Raw genomic sequence first — 18733 nt, forward strand, 5'->3', positions numbered from 1 at the left:
ACCTTGTTGATCCAAGCAAGTCCAGAGGTGAGGCAGTGAGGCCGGGAAGGTTTCATTCAGATCAAGTGATGGTACAACGAGAGAGATGATGAGTCGAGGTTTCCCTCAACACCATGTAACACAAATATTTCAAAGAAGATGGGTGAAACTCCTCTCATCTGAGCTCTCTTTGCGTTCCCTTGCAGCCATTCAGAGCAAATGATATCCACTCCTGTGCTGTACTGAAGTCTAAACAAATGACCCTGACAACTATAAAACTGTACATGCTGTATCATAGGAAAGCACCGCCTGTACTGCATTTGCAATTCCGTCTTTTTACTGTGGCTGTGACTTTCATACAGCAGAAAAGGGAAATGTAGAAAATGTCCTTGAGCTGAAAAATATAAATAAAAAAGTAGAGAGTGCCTTTCAGACTTTCAGCAAGAGCAACCTGCTCAGGGGTATAAGAGGAGGAAGTGATGATGGATCAATGGCAAGTCTTACAGAATTTGGTTCAAAGATATTGATCCCGGGGAAAAAAGAGGGTGGAAAACAACCAACGGGCCTTCTCTTCAAAAAACGTGTCTCTTGTGACATGAGATGGAAAAGTCGTTGAGATCACTGACTATACAGTCTGTCACAGATTTCCTCAGATTTGTGGCTTTTTATTCCATCTGTTCAGTCAGTCAACCAATTCAACCCCACACATGAGACTAAGATGTTTTTTTAACATCTCCACATCTACATCAATGACTTGTATTTTTACCTTAATATAATTCATTGATGTAGATGTGGAGATCTGTAGGAAGTGTCAGCAACACATTTATAAAACAAGGATATTGGAGGAGATACACGTGGCTTTGGTCTGTCACGTCTTTTGGCCAAAATCCAGGCCGGAGGGAGAAATGTTTTCCGTAAAAGTAGTTTCCAAGTGATGGTTACAATATTCAAGTTTTGATGTGGAAGGTGTATTGTTAGTCCTGCCCTCCTCCTCCTCAGCTGTTCAACTTCCTGCTCCCACACTTGTCACTCATCTTGATGAGCTGTCTTCAATGAAACAGCTTCTAGCCTGGGGCTAATGTAACCAGCATCCATGGAGCCACTGCAGGTGTAGAAGAAGCCGACATAGAGTGCAGAAAAAATCTACAACAAATAATAAAGCATGTCAGGTCCTTTTTTGAAGCGTCCAGCTGTATATATATATTTTTTTTTTTTTGGGAGAAAACAGGACACATTTGGTGAGATCAAATATATTTTTTTATTGTAATGAGTATACTAGGTCATCCTTATGTTTACATCCTTATAATTTGATGACAGTTTAAAGAATAGGAAAATACTAAACCCAACTTATAAAAGGGCCAACCAACTTGAGTATGGCAATAAAGTAGATCTCTACTTTTTGATCATATATTTTTTGGGTGAGTATTGTCATTGTTATTCTCAGCAGTATCGTGTTGCACATCATCTGAAATGTATCTATACTTTAAACTAAACGTTAATAATAGCAAACAAAAGGTATAGCTTGCTGAAGTCAGTCATATATATTTTTATACCAGATTTTATCCATAAAGCAGTAAACATGATGGAGAGACTTAACATCAGCCAGTTGTTGATGGTCCTGGTGTTGTGCTTTTTCCTCTTTGAGTTTGAAAGTCTCTGCCCATCTTTTGTTTTGGTACCGGTTTCCTCATTAAAGTATCTGAGTCGGCATTTGGGCCTGTGCTGTTATTTTTTTACCAACAATATTATGTTATCAAAGTTTCATATCTTACACTTTCAATAACAACATTTAAGATGATAATCATTTAATGCAAACATATATTTGTATCATTTATCGGGCTGTGCTGTGCTTTAAAGCAGTCAGAGGTGTCACAGCTTGTCTGTTGTTCAGAGATTGATATCTGTTCCTGGTACTGATGAAGTTGCTAACATCAAGCTGTCTTCTTTTTACTGCAGATGTGGACATACCTGAGTCAGCTATACTGAGCCATATGGAGATGCTGGTGCTAAAGTCTCACCATCATCAATCCAAAGAAATTCACCCATATAATTCCAATGGACTGGGCAGGTCACTATACGCCCAGGAAAACAAAAACTGAATTACAGATTTAACTACCCAATTGTCAGACGATCATAGAGCTGCTCTCCTTGGTAGTTTGTTAAGCAGTGATTTACAGCACTGGCTGGTTATCAAGAAATCAAACCAAACAATGCTGAAGAAAGTGAGATTTCACACACTGTCATGTTTTGGGTGATATTATCATATTTTCTTCTCAAACTCAAATGTTGCGTTAAGCCATATGTTCCCTACTGTTACAGAGTTACATGTATATACTGTATCTGTGCTGAAAATCAATAACCTGGAAACCGTGTTTTAATAAAATAACACCCTAATGCAGATCAAGTTAGAGGCAAAGTCAGTGTGCTTTTGACTGACATTTCACATTTCACTGGTTCTGTACCTATTGCACCACTGACTACAAATATAACTGCAGTCACACAAGGATGCACTTGTGAACATGGGAGACCTTGCTATAATTATGATGACTCAGTACAATATTGACAACATGTCTTTGCTCTGTGCTGCTTATTTTAAAGACGAAGGGGAGATCATCTTATTAAACCATGGATAAACAATGGCCTTGAATCCATCATTTCAGGCAGTGATGACTAAATAATGAAGGCAACAACCGCAGGAATACACTTCCTTCCCAAGATAAATAGTACATTGTGACCTTGTCCAGGATAATAAAAACCACAGGAAGAAAGGGATTAGATATCATTTGAACTTGTGGGGACATTACTGATCATCCACCTACCCCCACCCTTTCCTCACCAGCACTCGTATGCTAAGCAGCAGCAATACATTTACAGGATTTCCTGTTAATGTAACTCAGACCTTATACATTCAAGCAGCATGTTGTGGCCTTATTGATGGTTCACTGAGCCCTGGGGCCTCATTTATAACGCCGTGCGTAGGATTCACGTGGGAAGGTTGCTTATGTAGTAGAAATCCAAAAAATAGGTACAAAAATGTTCCGACATTTTCCGATTCGTTTTTGTTTGTGCTTGCCCTATTCCTGTAAAGCGACCTTGGGTCCCTTGAAAGGCGCTATAGAAATATCAGTTATTATTATTAAACATTGCGTACCGGCGAGGAAAGTGCGTACAGCACTTCCTACGCCGGTTTCCATTTATAAATCACAATCGACTCGAAATGCGGTGCAGCTTTTGCGGGCTTCACGTAACGCCCATATTTGCCTATAAATAGTCAAAGAAACGCCCATTCATTCATTCATTCTGACTGACTTTATGAAGAAGATAGCAGGAAATGACGACAGAACAGCTAAAAAAGACATCTCACATTGTGTCAGATTTTGGTTATTTTGGGGAGATCGAGATAAATCATATTGTTTGGTGGATGCAGTTTGAACCAGAGTAGCAGCACGGAGGTCGGATCGTCACCAAAATAAATAAATGAGTGGTCCGAAAAAAGTTAATGACAACAAAAATACACATAGCCTTCCTCAGGCAGTGTGTTTGTACCGGGGACAGGAGACACCCCCTTGATGAGAAACTGTAAGAAATGATCGGGGAATCCCTCCGGAGTGGAGTCATGACGACTGGATCTGAATTATGTTTTTGTATTTGGTGGTTTGTGTTCCAGCTGTCGATCAGCTGTGCGCAGCGTCTCCACTGCAGCAACTCTATATCCACCAGTTAAAGGAAATACAACCAATGTGTTGTGTTATATTAGCTGTACAATTTACCACATATGGTGTTCTTAGTTTCCATACCTCCTGTGTTTTACGAGCGACTTATCAAGTATTGGCAAACGGCATAACACACGAATAAACATGATAGTATAAAACCATGCTCGTATCTACAACCTATAGAAATGCAAAACAGCGTCAGTTTATACGTAATTATGTCCTCCTGCTTACCGCATCATTTATGAGAAAACATAACATTAACACAACGTACACATCGAGGTGGTTTTAAATAATATCCGTATTTATTTATTTCTCCAAGTTATGTTTTTGTGTGCACGGAATCGCAAACAGGCGTTTGTTTAATCATTTTAAGATTGGCTTTAATCAATGTTTGAAAATGAATTCTTCATATATGATAAATAAGAGGTAACATTTTATTTATGGTATTATTTCCACATATTTCTCTCCATTCTTCTTTCTGCCAACGCGGTGTCGCAGTTTCTCGTCTCTCCCGTTTTTGTGCTTAGTGCGTACGCATGGGTTAGAGTTTGCGTGGAGGACCGCACATTTTCCCGTCAAGTTAGTATTTTAGAAATCGCAAACATTACGAAGAAACTGGCGTACGCCATTTTTTTAGCGTATATCCCTTTATAAATGAGGCCCCTGGTCCCCTTTGCTGCTGTTGCTACGCCTGTCAAGCTGCACCCAATGGAGTTCACAATAATAGCTGTGGCAGATTTTCCACTGCAGTAAAATGAAACAGTGGGTCTTTGATATTTCACATGTCAAAATCTGGCTTCTCATCTGTGGCTGCTGACTGTGTGTTGTTTCATCTGAAAAGAAGACTGCTTACATTTGATCAGCCTTCTAAATAGTATTATTAGCAAACAATATAGTAACCTTAGCCTCTCTGGAAATATTGCTTGGTAGTTAACTGTAGGTGGTAAGCTAACTCAGCATACTAACATTTCCAGCTCATGTGTCAACCCATTCCTTCTAATTTGTTATTCTTTTCTAAATAACACACTGTTATTTACTCAACAATAACACACAATTATCCTTGTTTTTATTTATTTGTTTAATTCTATAATATCGGGCTGTTTTGCCGTCCGTCAGGAACTGAATTTCAAAATAAAATCACCGGAAACAGACATAGGCGATACACACCCACTGAACTGATTACCCAAGATCCTCAGCTATTGTTGAAGCTCGCTGATTGGATGTTTTAGCCGCAATGCACGTTGGGATATGGTGTTTTTTAGAATCCGAAAACATTTTTTTAAAAAAAGAAGAAAATAATACTTTATTTCGAGTGTACATGCTTTTCTCTTTGAAAGTCATCACATAAAGGCATTGTAATACACGGTTCGGCTGCATTAAATATTACACATCTGCCGTAGTTATTTATTCATGGAGCCCTGATTAGAAGACTTCTAGACAAACTGGAAGAACTGCCACTGAAACTGAATACGTGACGTGGATCATAAATATATCAGCAATTAACCAACATCATAAATGTCTCTTCACACAATACGTCTCCTTGCAGTATCAACACTAATTCGGCTGACTTTTATATTTGATCCAATTGGTAGATAGGTAGCGGTGCACAGCTGATGGACAGGGACTTGTAGTTTTTAAAGATATTATTGATTTTCTTTGAATTAAAGAATGTTAATACTGAGTTGAGAGAATAGGATTTGGGTGATGAGAGACACATCTATGGAATCAGAATTTCAATAGCTTACCATTAAATGAAGGATATACCTTTCTGTCTGTGATGTTTTACAAATCAGATATTAATGTGTAGAAGTAAAACATGTGAAATAATATAGCAATATCCTGTACAATTATGTGAAAACATGAATAAAACTACACATCTTCAGATGTTATACATACATAAGTGTCCTACACTAATAATACAAAGTATAATTTGTTGTGTTAACACTTTAAACTTGACAGTTTTTTAACCCGCACCGCCTAGTGGCTAGAGCACGTTATTGCATTTTTGTGTTGAATATGTTATATTTGATGAAAAAAATATTAAGAGTACATACATAGGGGGGGAAGTAGAAGGTCAATGATAGAAATATAGAATATAACATATCAAGAAGATACTCTAAGTCAGGAATGGGCAACTTTGATGGTGGTGGGGGCCACATAATTGATGTACTGGCCACCAGGGGGCCGCAGATTCACTTGGAACACACACACACAAATTCCATGTATTGTATGTAATTATTAACAAATATACTAAGTCTCATATCTTCATTGACATTTTACAATCTTTCAGGGAACATCCTCTAATAAGCTCACTAAACAAATATTAGTTCACAGAAATGTTATTTAATGTTTACAACCTGCACTCTGCTGGTCCTCAGCGCCGTTCCTCCCTCCTGCTGAAATTATGAATGAAAAGCATATAATAATCATAGATAACACGGCAGGGTCGCCAAATTCAGATGATAAATACAACTTTTAAGCTTTTAAAGGCATAATTACAAGCGGTAACTTTACGTCACAGCAGGTATAACAACAGCCGGTGTTTCTTGTGAGTGTTTTCCCGGGAAATACACACAAACGCGTCTCAGATTATTTCGCGGTATTTGAACTCATGTACGCTGCTCGCGACGTAACTAGGAGTCTAGTGGACGGTATCAGTACTTTCTTTTTTTTAATTAATTACGTTGTTTATAAATTAATCTGAGGGCCGCAAAAAGAGGAGGAGGGGTCAGGGACCATCTACAAAGTGCAACACTGAAAAAAAGACTGCAAATAAACTACTAAAATCACATATTTTCGCAAAGTTGTATGTGCAACAGTATATTATTGTGTGATTTAAAATGTGATGTTTGTAGCTTTATAACAGAGGAGTTATTGAGTATAGTATCTTTATTCAGCGTTGCACTTCGTAGACGGTCTCTGATCCCTCCTCTCTCCTCCGGCTGCAGACAGACACCTGTGTGATGTGTCCAGCTCAGAGGGCGGCGGGTGTGAAGTTGTTTTGATGAAATTGGATTGTGGATAGTTGTTTACATTATTACGGTAGTTAGTTTCTGTTTTAGCAACGTTTTGTTTATGAGTGTTTGATCCGTGAAGTTCCAATCCTTCAATAAAACTATCTGCTGCAACGACCCCTCCGGCCCCGGAATGATTTCATCTTTATTCTCCTAACATAACAGCTTTAATCTCGTAATTATCTTTATAATAAAACATTGCTCCTACATGTAACATAATAATGAAAAGTTGAACTGTGAACTGTCCTTACTGCATGTTTGATTAAATGTCATCATCTTTTTTGTAGCAGTGCTTTTTTATTCTGAGTCGTGCCTCCTGACGAAGTCTATAATATTTTGCAAAGAGCGACCAGCCAGAATAGGATGCTCTACAGCTTGGAACTGTCTGCATTCTATCATCGTGGCAAATTTCCCCTTGGTGTGCATTAAAGTGTCTCAAAACTGATGCCACCTCTTTTGGAGACCACTTCTGTTTTTGCATCCTCCTGGGATTCCTCTCCACAGCATTTTCAAAAGACCCTACAAACAGAAAAAGAGATCAGTCAATGGTAACCACGTTAACACGTACTTTATTTAAGATGTATTATGTTACTTAAAGGAATGGTATGCTCATGACACTCATTTTTAAATAATTATCATCCGATAAAACAGACCAGTCTCTGCCAGTCTCTTTTTTTTTTTTTTTAATCCGATGACATTATCAGTGATTTTAAACTCATTATATACCGAAATCACATCAACACTGTGGGCGCCGCCATTTTCCAGACGTGACGTAAACCATGCGTTTGGTTTTCGAAGACACGTTGATCTCCATGTTATTTACTGTAGTTTCTCTCTTCAAATATGCCTCACTGTATCGCGAAATATTGCCATAATTCTGATAGGAACAATCCACGGAATGCTCGGTTCCATCTGTTGCCAAAAGGTAAGCGTAAGAAGTACATTCGGAGGCAGTGGCTAGCGAAATGTGGCCGGCCCGAACCGAGAGATTCACAGGCTCATGTATGCAGCGAACATTTCAAATTTCCGGATGACTACTCTGAGAGTATGATAAAACATAACATGGGATTTATGGAACAACCATTACTTAATCACCGACCAGGACACCAGTTCGGCCAGTTGAGAAATCGCCCTCTGCAAGTGTGAAGCGACGGAGGAGCAGAAGTAGTGCTCGGAGTAAGAATAAGGTATGTTATAGCGCATTTCCATTGCAGCGGCTAGCCCCGTTTTAACGTCCTTTAGCGTCCAGGCCAGGACAGTTTTTGGTGGCCTTTCCATATAGCGTAGTACCGGCTAGTGTGTATTTTCCCCCAGTTTTTTCCGGCCCCATAAAATCGTGATTCTATGGCCAGGGACAACGAAGCTGAGTATGCTAAACTAGAGAGGGAATCGCTAGCAAGGGTGGTACTACATGCATACATATAGTATCTTATATCATCTTCCTATTATACACACATGCATTTCCAAACATTTGGACTACCTATGTTGCAAATGTATTATCTTTTCAATTTACACACGTATTGTCATACTGATATGTATGGCTGAATTCCCCCATCCAATCTCTTCACATTGGTCAAAACTTGTTCCTCTGCTGACGAGTCCGAACTGAAATACTCCACCATGTTTCCGTGTGTTGACAAAGTGAACGCATGGATGACGTCACAACCATCACGTGACTACTGAAAATGGCAAACATGGCGGCGGCCAGACGGAATATACAGGTCTTGATAAAAAAGAGCTATAAAATCATTATTTACCGGGGAATATCGCTGATTTCTTCAGGGTATGGTTTAAACATAACGTTTAACTAAATACTGAAGTTTTGATTAATTATATAATGAGTGGACCATTCCTTTAATAAAACTATAACTACAAATGGGTTTGGGATGAAGCCATCGAACTGTCTTTCCGGCTTTCCTTCTTCCAATTTATGATATTGTGCTGGTTCAAATGCTAATGCTTGCTCTTTGCCATATTTAAGCATCTGTAAGTACATTTTTTTTTTTACTTAAGCAGCTTAAAGTTAGTATTTGACATAATAATAGTACTTACAGGATCAAGTTTTCTGAGACTTGTATTTCATCCTCACAATGTTTTTAAATTACTTAACAGGGAAAATACGCATGTAACAATAACGTTTCAGGAAATCATATTCTGTTAATTTTTGGTCATGATAGAGACTCAGTCATCATTGTAAAATTAACCCCGTTGAGATGCAGGACTCAGACGCATTATAGAAACTAATTTATCAATCATTAATGCTTTTGTAGTAAGCACTATCCATCAAGTCTGAGCAAACCAGAAGCACACAGTCCTCATGAAGAAGATGACATTACATTTTGTGTCAAGCTATTTATAAAACAAGTGTTAATGTAGTGAAATGAACAATATATAAAAGTCTTAATAACTCACCTATGTAATGTCATCATAGTGGGACTCAGATGTCATGGCAGCATCTTCATGCAGAGTCTCTGCCTCAGTGGAAATCTTGTGGATGAAGAAGGACCAAGTTTAATCACTAGACATCCAGAGTAGTATACAAATGCTTTACTGGCTCTTGTTGTGAGTTAACAACACAATCAGGTAGAAAGACACTGATTATGGTGTTTAATATCTAAAGAGTATGATTATCCAGTTTAACATTAAGAAGAAAAACAGCATTGACACACAGTCCTCTTCCAGTAGAGTGATACAGAGGACAGGACCTGTGTATCTAACCTCACAATTCAAATCCAGTCTTCATGGTTTATAACTGGAAAGAAACATGTAACTAATACCAACAGTAGCCGCGTTCCCACCAAGTACTTTGCCGTACTTAGTGCCCGTACCAAATACTTTGCCGTACTTAGTGCCGGCACTTAGTACCCCAAGGCACTTAGTACCCTGGACCAACAATGCCAATCTTTGCTTTTACACCTGGATGACATCGTGGTATTCTCTTCCACCGTGGATCAACATCTTGAGAGCTTGGAGGTCGTACTGAGAAGGCTACAACATGAAGGCTTAACCCTCTGGAGTCTAAGGGTATTTTCTCGATTTTTAGATGTTTTCTTAAATCACCTTTTAAATGTATTTCTTCTAACATGGCACCCGATGTGTTACATATCAAAATGTTCATGACAATCTCTGGTATTGCTATATATGCATATTACTCACCTTAGAGCAGCGATTCTGAAATGGGGGTACGCGGACCCCTAGGGGTACGTCGGGGTACTGCAGGGGGTACATGAGATTTAAAAAAACTAAAAAAAAGTTAATTAAAAAAATACCATGCATGATTACAAAAATAATCTTAGTACAATAAGTTAAATAGAAAACACAATTTTATATAAAATATTCCTAGAACCTCATATAAACATGTCAAATTGGTGTATTGTATTTTATAGTTTTGCATAATGTATAATTTTGTTCATTGGTTTGTTAAACAGATATTACTTCAGTTGAAAAACTCCTTTGAAAAATCAGTATAAATTGTTTTTCTTTTTTCATGCATAAAATGAAAATATCCTTAGTTTGTTATAATGCATGCATGAAGGAGTTAATAAATCACACACTGAGGGAACATCACTATATTGGAATTATTTGTATAGGCTTTTTCGATCAAACATTTTCGGGGTCGGTCAGGGGGTACTTGGCATGAGAAAATGTTTCAAAGGGGGTACATGACTGAAAAAAGTTTGAGAAGCACTGCCTTAGAACACTGTTTGATGAGATAAGTAGCTCAAAAGCTTACAATTTGACATCCGATTTTCAGAAAATCTTCAAAACTCTTGTGAAAACACAAATGTACTCATGTGATCGAATTGTTTTGGTGTCTTAGATTTGGTTACCAAAGTCTTAGGATCACAAAAGCAGTGAAATATTTGAATTACACTGTATATAAATGTGTTATTCATGTCTAAAATAAAACAAATTAAATTCGAATTTTGAGTGAAATAGGTGTTTATTACTCTACTTTCACCACAGCAGGGACTGAGATACATTAGGAATGAATAATGACTTCATATTACATACCAAGGTTCATGTGATGTGTACAAATACAAATTGAGCATTCAACCTATTTTTTCAACCAACAATTTATTATAAATATGTTTTTTTCAACCAACTATTTATATAAATATAAGAAACTGGAAAATTGCACTATTTACAATATTGAACATCAGAACTTTCAACCAACTCTTCATTATAAATGTCAAGACAGTGTCAAGGTCTTTGTCTGTCTTCCAAGACAGTGGGTCTGGCTGCTGTGTAGGTGGGGGTGATGGTGCATGGGCTGCTGTGTAGGTGGGGTGTACAAGTGCTATACAAGACCTCCACGACACCTCCTTGCTGGCTGGGTTGAAGGTGATGGCTGTGGTGGAGCCTTTGTGCTGAGGTGTATCTTGACCTGGTGGCAGCCGCAGATGGAAGTGGAGGCAGCTGTAGTGATGCTGGTCTGCTGGTCCTTGGTGGTGATGGCTCTGGTGAAGGCCCTTGAGCCACAGTAGATCTTGACCTGGGGGCCGGCACAGATGGATGTTCTGGCTGCTGGATAAACGCCGCCTGTGGGCCACTAGGCCCAGGCAGCTGTGAAACCTCTCTGTAAAACAAATTAAAATGTAGGACAATAATTACAACTAATTTCATTGAAATAAAGTTCAAGTAAAATGTTGATAACAATAACAATGCACACATAAAAATAAAGTTTGGGAGGTTGGAGAAGGAGTCTCTCTCGATCTCTCTCTCTCTCTCTCTCTCTCTCTCTCTCACACACACACACACACACACACACACACACACACACACACACACACACACACACACACACACACACACACACACACACACACACACACACACACACACACACACTCACACAGATATTTCCAGTTACTTTACAGTCAGTATAAAATCACAGACACACATAGGCTACATCTGATTACAAAGTCTCATCTGTACAGGACGGTAAAATAATAACAGGCACACATGTAAATAATTCTATGACAAAGTCTCATCTGTACAGAACAGTATGATAAAATAATCGATGGCAAAAACATGTCACTGTAAATGTCTCCGTTGTGGGACGAATAAATGATTAATTTAATCATCTACACATGTAATCTCACTTTTACACACCAAAATAACGTTAACACAGAGTAAACGTTTGCTAATGGAGAGTCTATTTTGTCCCAATAAAAAGTTCATGACTATCGATAAAAAATATATATCAATAAACCTATTGTTCATTTTCGCGGTATTCCCCACACATTGTCAGTACACTATTACTGTAATATTTACACTTACCCATGTCCAAATGGATCCTTGTTGTTGTCTTTGTATTCTTCTTCTTCAGAAGAGTCGAAGACTTCAGGTTCTGAGGCTCTGTCTTCACTGCTGCTACCGAAAAAAATCTCTAGCGAAGTCGGCAACTGTAAAGTTTTTTTTAGCCATTTTCTCTGTCTCTCTCTCTCTCTCTCTCTCTCTCTCTCTCTCTCTCTCTCTCTCTCTCTCTCTCTCTCTCTCTCTCTCTCTCTCTCTCTCTCCTCACAGACATAAACTGATGGGAGACACGTGGTTTATGTTTTTTTTACTTGGTGGGTAGGCCCTTAGTGATTTCTCGATGTCCATTGGTCATTTCAGACCATGATGGCTGCCGGCCGAGATTTCCTTGACGGACACACGAATCGGAATCGCAATTCTTGACTTGGTATCGAAACCAAAATGTTGGTATCGTGACAACACTACTCCTGACAGTTAAACCTGATATTTAGTAGGTCTGTTAAGTATTGAATACGTAATACGGATAAAATCGCTCCGTTACTTTCGTCCCGTGTTATCGCACATGGAAGGAATATATATGAACCTATATATTTTTAATATATGTCACATACAGGGGTGAAAGTGGTTTGAATTTCTTGCAGGTACTATAATGCTACCCCGACCTTCATTGGTTCATATTGTTCTCCTCCCGCCCCCAGCTTCATGAATCCCTGAACACAAACTGGCTATATAATGAATATAGGCTGTCCATGAATGCCTGGAAGTCCTTTGTTCTCCCTGTCACATCCAGTGCCTGGTCAACAGCAAGCTCCAGTCTGTGATTAAGGCAGTGCCATATATGATGCCTGGGAAGTCATCCTGGAGCAACTTCCCAACACCTGACTTCACTCCCAGCATGACACTGGCCCCATCACTGCAAAATCCAATGAGGATTTCTCTCAGCAACTCAACAGTGAAGCCATTTTTAAGCAAGCAACCCATAATCTGTTCCTTGATATGAGCAGCAGACATACTATCCAGCTCAACCAGGTCCAATGGAAAGGCAATGGGCTCCATGTCTCCATCAACACTAGCCTTCAGGAACACAATTAGTGTTGATTTGTGCCCAACACTGGTTGACTCATCAGCCAATACTGTGATTTTGCTCTTGGTCTCTATTATGCTTTTTAGAAGTTCCTTTTTCATCTGTGATGACACATGCTCAATTATGTCAACACAGACAGTTTTGCTATGCAAAACACGCCCTAAATCAGCAGAATGTGCATGCTGCAGGTCAATCAGACTCTCAAAGTCTGTGAAAGGCTTGTTGTTCTTGGCCACATAATAGGCTGTCATGAATACCTTGGCAGTAGACTCAAACAAAGACTCCTGACTACTCACGTTCATGTTCAGAAGAATATCTTTCTTTGCTGTCTGAAGAATCTTGACTGCTTCATTATGTGCTGCAGAGTTCTTGTGCTCACGGATTTGTTTGCGCAGTGATGAAAGCTGGACATCCCTTGATTGACCAGCTGGGATTATCTTTCCATCAGCCATTAGCAATATTAACACCACGGGATGCCATGACACCTAGATCCTTCACATCATGGCATGGGGTACAGCCTAGCCTTCCATTGTGAGCATACATCCATTCATCTTTCTATTTGAACTGTTCATATTGTTCTTCTTTCCATATAGAAGGGTATGCAGTAGGGCTAGCATCACCTGTGGTGGCTTCTGAGGGACCTGCTGCCACTTCTTCTCGCTGAGTCTCCTCTTCCTCCCCTGGGCCTCAACTGTTATACATTAGAATACAAATGTATAACTAAATTCAGCAGACAGTCAAAAATGTATAAATCTCTGTCTTTCTTCGAATTTTCAGAATATTGGTTACATGAATTAAAATACTAATAAAATGTCTCAAAATGTATGCAACAATGTGCAGATTAAAATAGAATATATCAAAGCAAAAATATTTAATGTTTATATTTAAGATATACAGTTTGCTAGTTAGCTAACTTATTAATATACATCATGGCCAGGTTCATTCATGGGCTAAATAAGCATCATCACCTGTGTCATCTGTGGGCGTTGTTTTTCTAATTTTAAGCACATTCTGAGTTTCTTCATCTCTCTCCTTTCTCTTAAACATCTGAAGAATCGTCGTTTGCATTTTTGCTTTAATTACCACGTAGCCTAATTTTCTAGCTGTCATTCAGTCACTCTATTCCTTTCTCCTCCCGCTATTCTGATCAAGTGTGAAAAAGCAAATACCCGCTCCAGAGCCATTTAATAGAAGAGTTACGACATCTCCGTTCACTCCAATGGACCACTTTTTTACAGCAATGGCGGATCGTGGAGCCTCTCAATCGTTCCCCGGAAGTTAGCGCCAAGGCTGGCAGAGCTGTGGAGTTGCAGCATAATAGACCGTTCTTGACGGACTTTTAAAGGTAAGAAGAAGTTTAAAGATTTATATTGCGGATATTATCAGTACATCTGATTCTAATGAACATGTGTATTAAAGGATGTCAGTGGATTATCCCTAAATTAGTAGAATTAGGGAACGTTTACAGATAACAGATTAAGCTAGCATACCGAAGCAAGTTAGCAACACACGTTGAACAGCCTTTCAATTGTAAATTCCGTTCTCTTAATGTCATTTCGTCCAACATGTTGAATTAGAGAAGAGGGGCTTCTAAACGGGATTGTATGCGGGGGTGGAGGGAGTTAAATATTAGATAAATATAACTTTGGTGCGTTTAAGAGCGAGTGTTTTTAGCAGAGCCATATTGTGTCCTTGTGATTCTGTTGATTATTACCTGTCTGTATAATGTTGCAGCTGATTCTGGATTGATGGCAAAGGGAGAAGGACTTAAGTGAGAGTGAAAACACAAGGTACGTTTAATACTACTGTGTTATATAAGTAAGCAAACTAAACATGTATTCTATCACTGTATTATATAAGTAATCTTGTTAGTAACCTACTGTATGGCAGGTGGAGGGGCAGTGATGTTACAGGTGGAGGAGCAAAACTGCAAGACTGCAAACTCACAAGACAGAGAAATCAAGGTGTGTTCTCCAGAGAAGAGGTTGATTTCACTTCAATTTTTTTATTTCATATTTAAAAAAAAAACTTGAGAACTGTAACCAAGACAACTGTAACATGAGTAGAGAGCCACCAAGGTTTTTCAAGTCCCTCTCTTACTCCATTTTGCCAACCCAAACTTCCAGGTACATGACGGGACACCTTGCTTGTTTTTGTTGTTTGCGCTCCTCTGGCTGGGTGCTGGCAGGTGGAGGGGCAGTGATGTTACGGGTGGAGGGGCAGTGATGTTAGCTGGGTGCTGGCAGGTGGAAGAGCAATGTTTAGTCCAAATATTTCCATTGCAACGGCTAATGGAAATGATTGCAGCTGTGGATCTGTTTGGGGGTTGCTGGATGTGGTAGCTTGGCTGCTGTTGTTCCTTTTCACCTTTTTGGATTGGCTCTTGCTTCCAAAATGGCCATCTTTTAATTTGATTTTTTTTCTGTCATTTCTGATTTGTTTGGCCTCAATTCTCAGCCTCAGCCGTATGAATCTTCTAATGATTTGTGTCTCCTCATCCCTTCTTCCCTCAATCTTTGAGACTAATGTAAGTAGAAGACATGGCACTGTACATTTTCGAACATTTTAAATATTATACCACTTAAAAATAACAAATATTACTTTTGTTACTAAGAGTTCATACTTATTATACCTGTGTCACCTTTCACACTATAGCTGTGATCATGAGCGATGGGCTTTGTAGATACAGGTCCCGGGGTGAATCGTGGTGCAGGGACCCTTCTCTTTTTGACCACAGGGCGATGCACGGAGATGGTGGGTATAGCCTCTGCTCTCAGCCTAGTCTTGCCCTTTTTTGTCTTGACAAACTGGTCTGCATCAAAATGTGCCTGCGGATGCGGAGTGACTTGAGGTTACTTCACACACAGAACAACTCAGTTTTGTATGCTCACATACATATTCCATAGTGGTTGAATACACAGTATTAGGAAACACTTTATACTTACTGGACATGTTATACTCATTATATACTGTATATAAAACATGACCAAGAATGTGAGACAACTTTATAGAAATTCATATCACATCTGTTACTGATGCCATTTGTCATACTTTGTTAAACTCACAAATAATAAAGTTCCATAACTTCAGTTGGGAACAGAGACCACACCTTGTCTCCCCAAGGCCATTTCCCATCCAATAGGTGTGCTGTGTGTATAACCCTTTCTCCTGTCTGTTGCTCCCTCTTTCAGCACAAGAACCAGAGGGGGATTCAATGGAGCCTGAATACCTGCACTGAGACCCTCACCCTGCACCCTGAGTCTCAACTCTGTGTTTTTCAAGCCTTTCCCTGTTTGTTTGTATTAAACAAAACATTAAGCTTTCCCAATGGTGTGGTTTTCGTTTTGTGAAAAAGTGCAAATGCAGTGTTTGTATATAATTACATCACATATTGTGTTGCTGTTGGTCGTGAAATTGCTCCTGCTGACTTGAGCCAGCCATTTTTTCCTCCGCTCTGTGTCAGTGGGGAAGCCGTACATTCATACTCCTTTCTCTGAGCGATTTGAGCATCCCCAGGCAGCACAGCAAACCATGGTGATGACGAGGAGGCAGCACAGCAAACCAGGACAACACGGAGGAAAAGGCACCGACAAACTGCATGATATGCTCTTCAATGTTTATTGAACTCCATGTATTTGCAATGGATGTTCCTAAAACAACACATTTATCATCATCATGCTGCTGCTGCTGCTAGTCTTTTGATAGTCACCTGTCGGTCTCCTGTCCTTTCTGAAAGCCATAAAGATGACATTAGTCATTTAGAGAACTTGTGTCCTCAATTACCAGGGGATTACTGAAACTACCATGAATTTAAGAAAATGGTAGAAATGAATCCAATCTGAATTTTAAAGTATTACTTTAGATCCCCTCCCTCTAAATGTATCAATAAACATTAGAAAGTGATGCTCCTGAATACCATACAAGTTTAAGAAGATAATATTGGTTTTAAAGAATTCAAAGCTATAAATAAACAGCAACAGACTCTTTAACCAAGGCACTGTTAGCCACATGTAAACTAGTTGTTCCCACTAATCCTAATATTATCCCTTAATATTAGCAAATTCTATTTTATTTTTTAAAACATATTGATGTAAATACATACACATATTGATTTGTTGTATAAATATTGCAAATCAAAAACTTTATTCACTAATAATTACCAAAAATCGTAGTTCTATCTCCTGTTATCAATGCATTCACATTGCCCGCCATGAACTTCCGGGGAACGATCCCTCGTCTACATGAACCACGTGACGATAACCGTTTTTGGACTTCCGGTGTCGTAACTCTTCTATTAAATAGCTCTGACCCGCTCTATCGAAATCAGTCGGAAGTCTCAACGGCTCATTTCAAAATAAACGTGGATTTGCGTAAAAAAACAATTTTTTCGGGGTTCGGGTGTTTTATTTTATTTTAAACAAACAAAGTCTTGGCTTTCAGAATATGAAACTTTTATTTCCAAAATCACACTATAAATACATTTTTGAAGCTTGTAAAGGGACGAAGACAGGCACCTCTCCCTCGCAATCTGCTCTTCCAGCAGCGCCGCCCCCCCTCCCTCCGGCTGACATTATGAATGTAAGGTGTATAGTATCATAGATAACACGGCAGGGTCCGTGACAGTTTGTTTTCATCTGATTTCAATTAAACAAAGTCTTGGCTTTCAGAATATTAAACTTGTTTCGGCAAATTCAGGTGATAAATACAACTTTGAAGCTTGTAACGGCATAATTACAAGCAGAGAACGGAGTAATTTAACGTCACTGCAGGCTTAACAACAGCCGGTGTTTCTCGTGAGTGTTTTCCCCGGGAAAAAAACACAATACGCACAAACGCAAACATACACAAACACACACACACGTATACACAAACACACACTCGCGAGCTTCCCCCAGACCAGTAATCCAAACCAAAATATCTTCCCTTCTTAGTATAAATTCCACGGGTGGAGCTGTCAATTCTTCCTGGTCCTCCGGACCGCCTGGAAATCTCTTACCGGTACTAAGGACCGGGTAGGACCGGCACACTTTCACCACTGGTGATGTGTAGGGGTCCAATTTCAGATATGTCACATATATGTTAAACATATATGTGACATATCTGAAATTGGACCCCTACATATATGTCTCTGAACATATATGTACATATATATCCATATATGCACATATATGTACATATATGGGTGCAGTGTAATGCACATATATGCACATATAGGTCTCACATATATGCACATATAGGTTTCACATATATGCACATATAGGTTGCACATATATGTGAAACATATATGTGTATATAAGTTTCACATATATGCGCATATACGTTTAGTCTATATGTGCATATATGTTTATTTACACCTATGTTCAAGGTTTATACATAGCCTACCTACATACAAAAATACAACACACAAAATGTATAAGTCATTAACATACATTTATTGTCAATAAATGTCAATTATTTTGTCTGCTTTTGGCGAGCCCTGAGCTCTGTCAGCTTGTTGTTGATGGCTGTACCCAGCTGGCCCTTCGTTATGTGTGGCCACTTCTTCATTGTTGCCTCTACAGAGAAAAGAAAAGGACATAATGAGATGACAGTGTAAAAATGCTACAAGACTTCTACAGACTCCAAGCATTCCACTCCAAAGTTTTGCCAAACCACCTGGTGCAGTGTACACGAGCTCCCCTGTG

The 18733-nt window shown here is 39.1% G+C and overlaps 1 long non-coding RNA gene across 1 annotated transcript; it reads left to right on the plus strand.

Moving 5' to 3' along the window:
* The first annotated feature begins 14812 nt into the window (after positions 1-14812).
* Positions 14813-16372, plus strand: LOC139435221 (uncharacterized). The gene is made up of 5 exons (XR_011644501.1): positions 14813-14839; positions 14940-15013; positions 15507-15576; positions 15705-15803; positions 16241-16372. It is a non-coding gene; the product is annotated as an uncharacterized lncRNA (long non-coding RNA).
* Positions 16373-18733: the final 2361 nt, after the last annotated feature.

Source organism: Pseudochaenichthys georgianus, chromosome 15, assembly GCF_902827115.2.
Source record: "Pseudochaenichthys georgianus chromosome 15, fPseGeo1.2, whole genome shotgun sequence".
Taxonomy (NCBI): Eukaryota; Metazoa; Chordata; class Actinopteri; order Perciformes; family Channichthyidae; genus Pseudochaenichthys; species Pseudochaenichthys georgianus.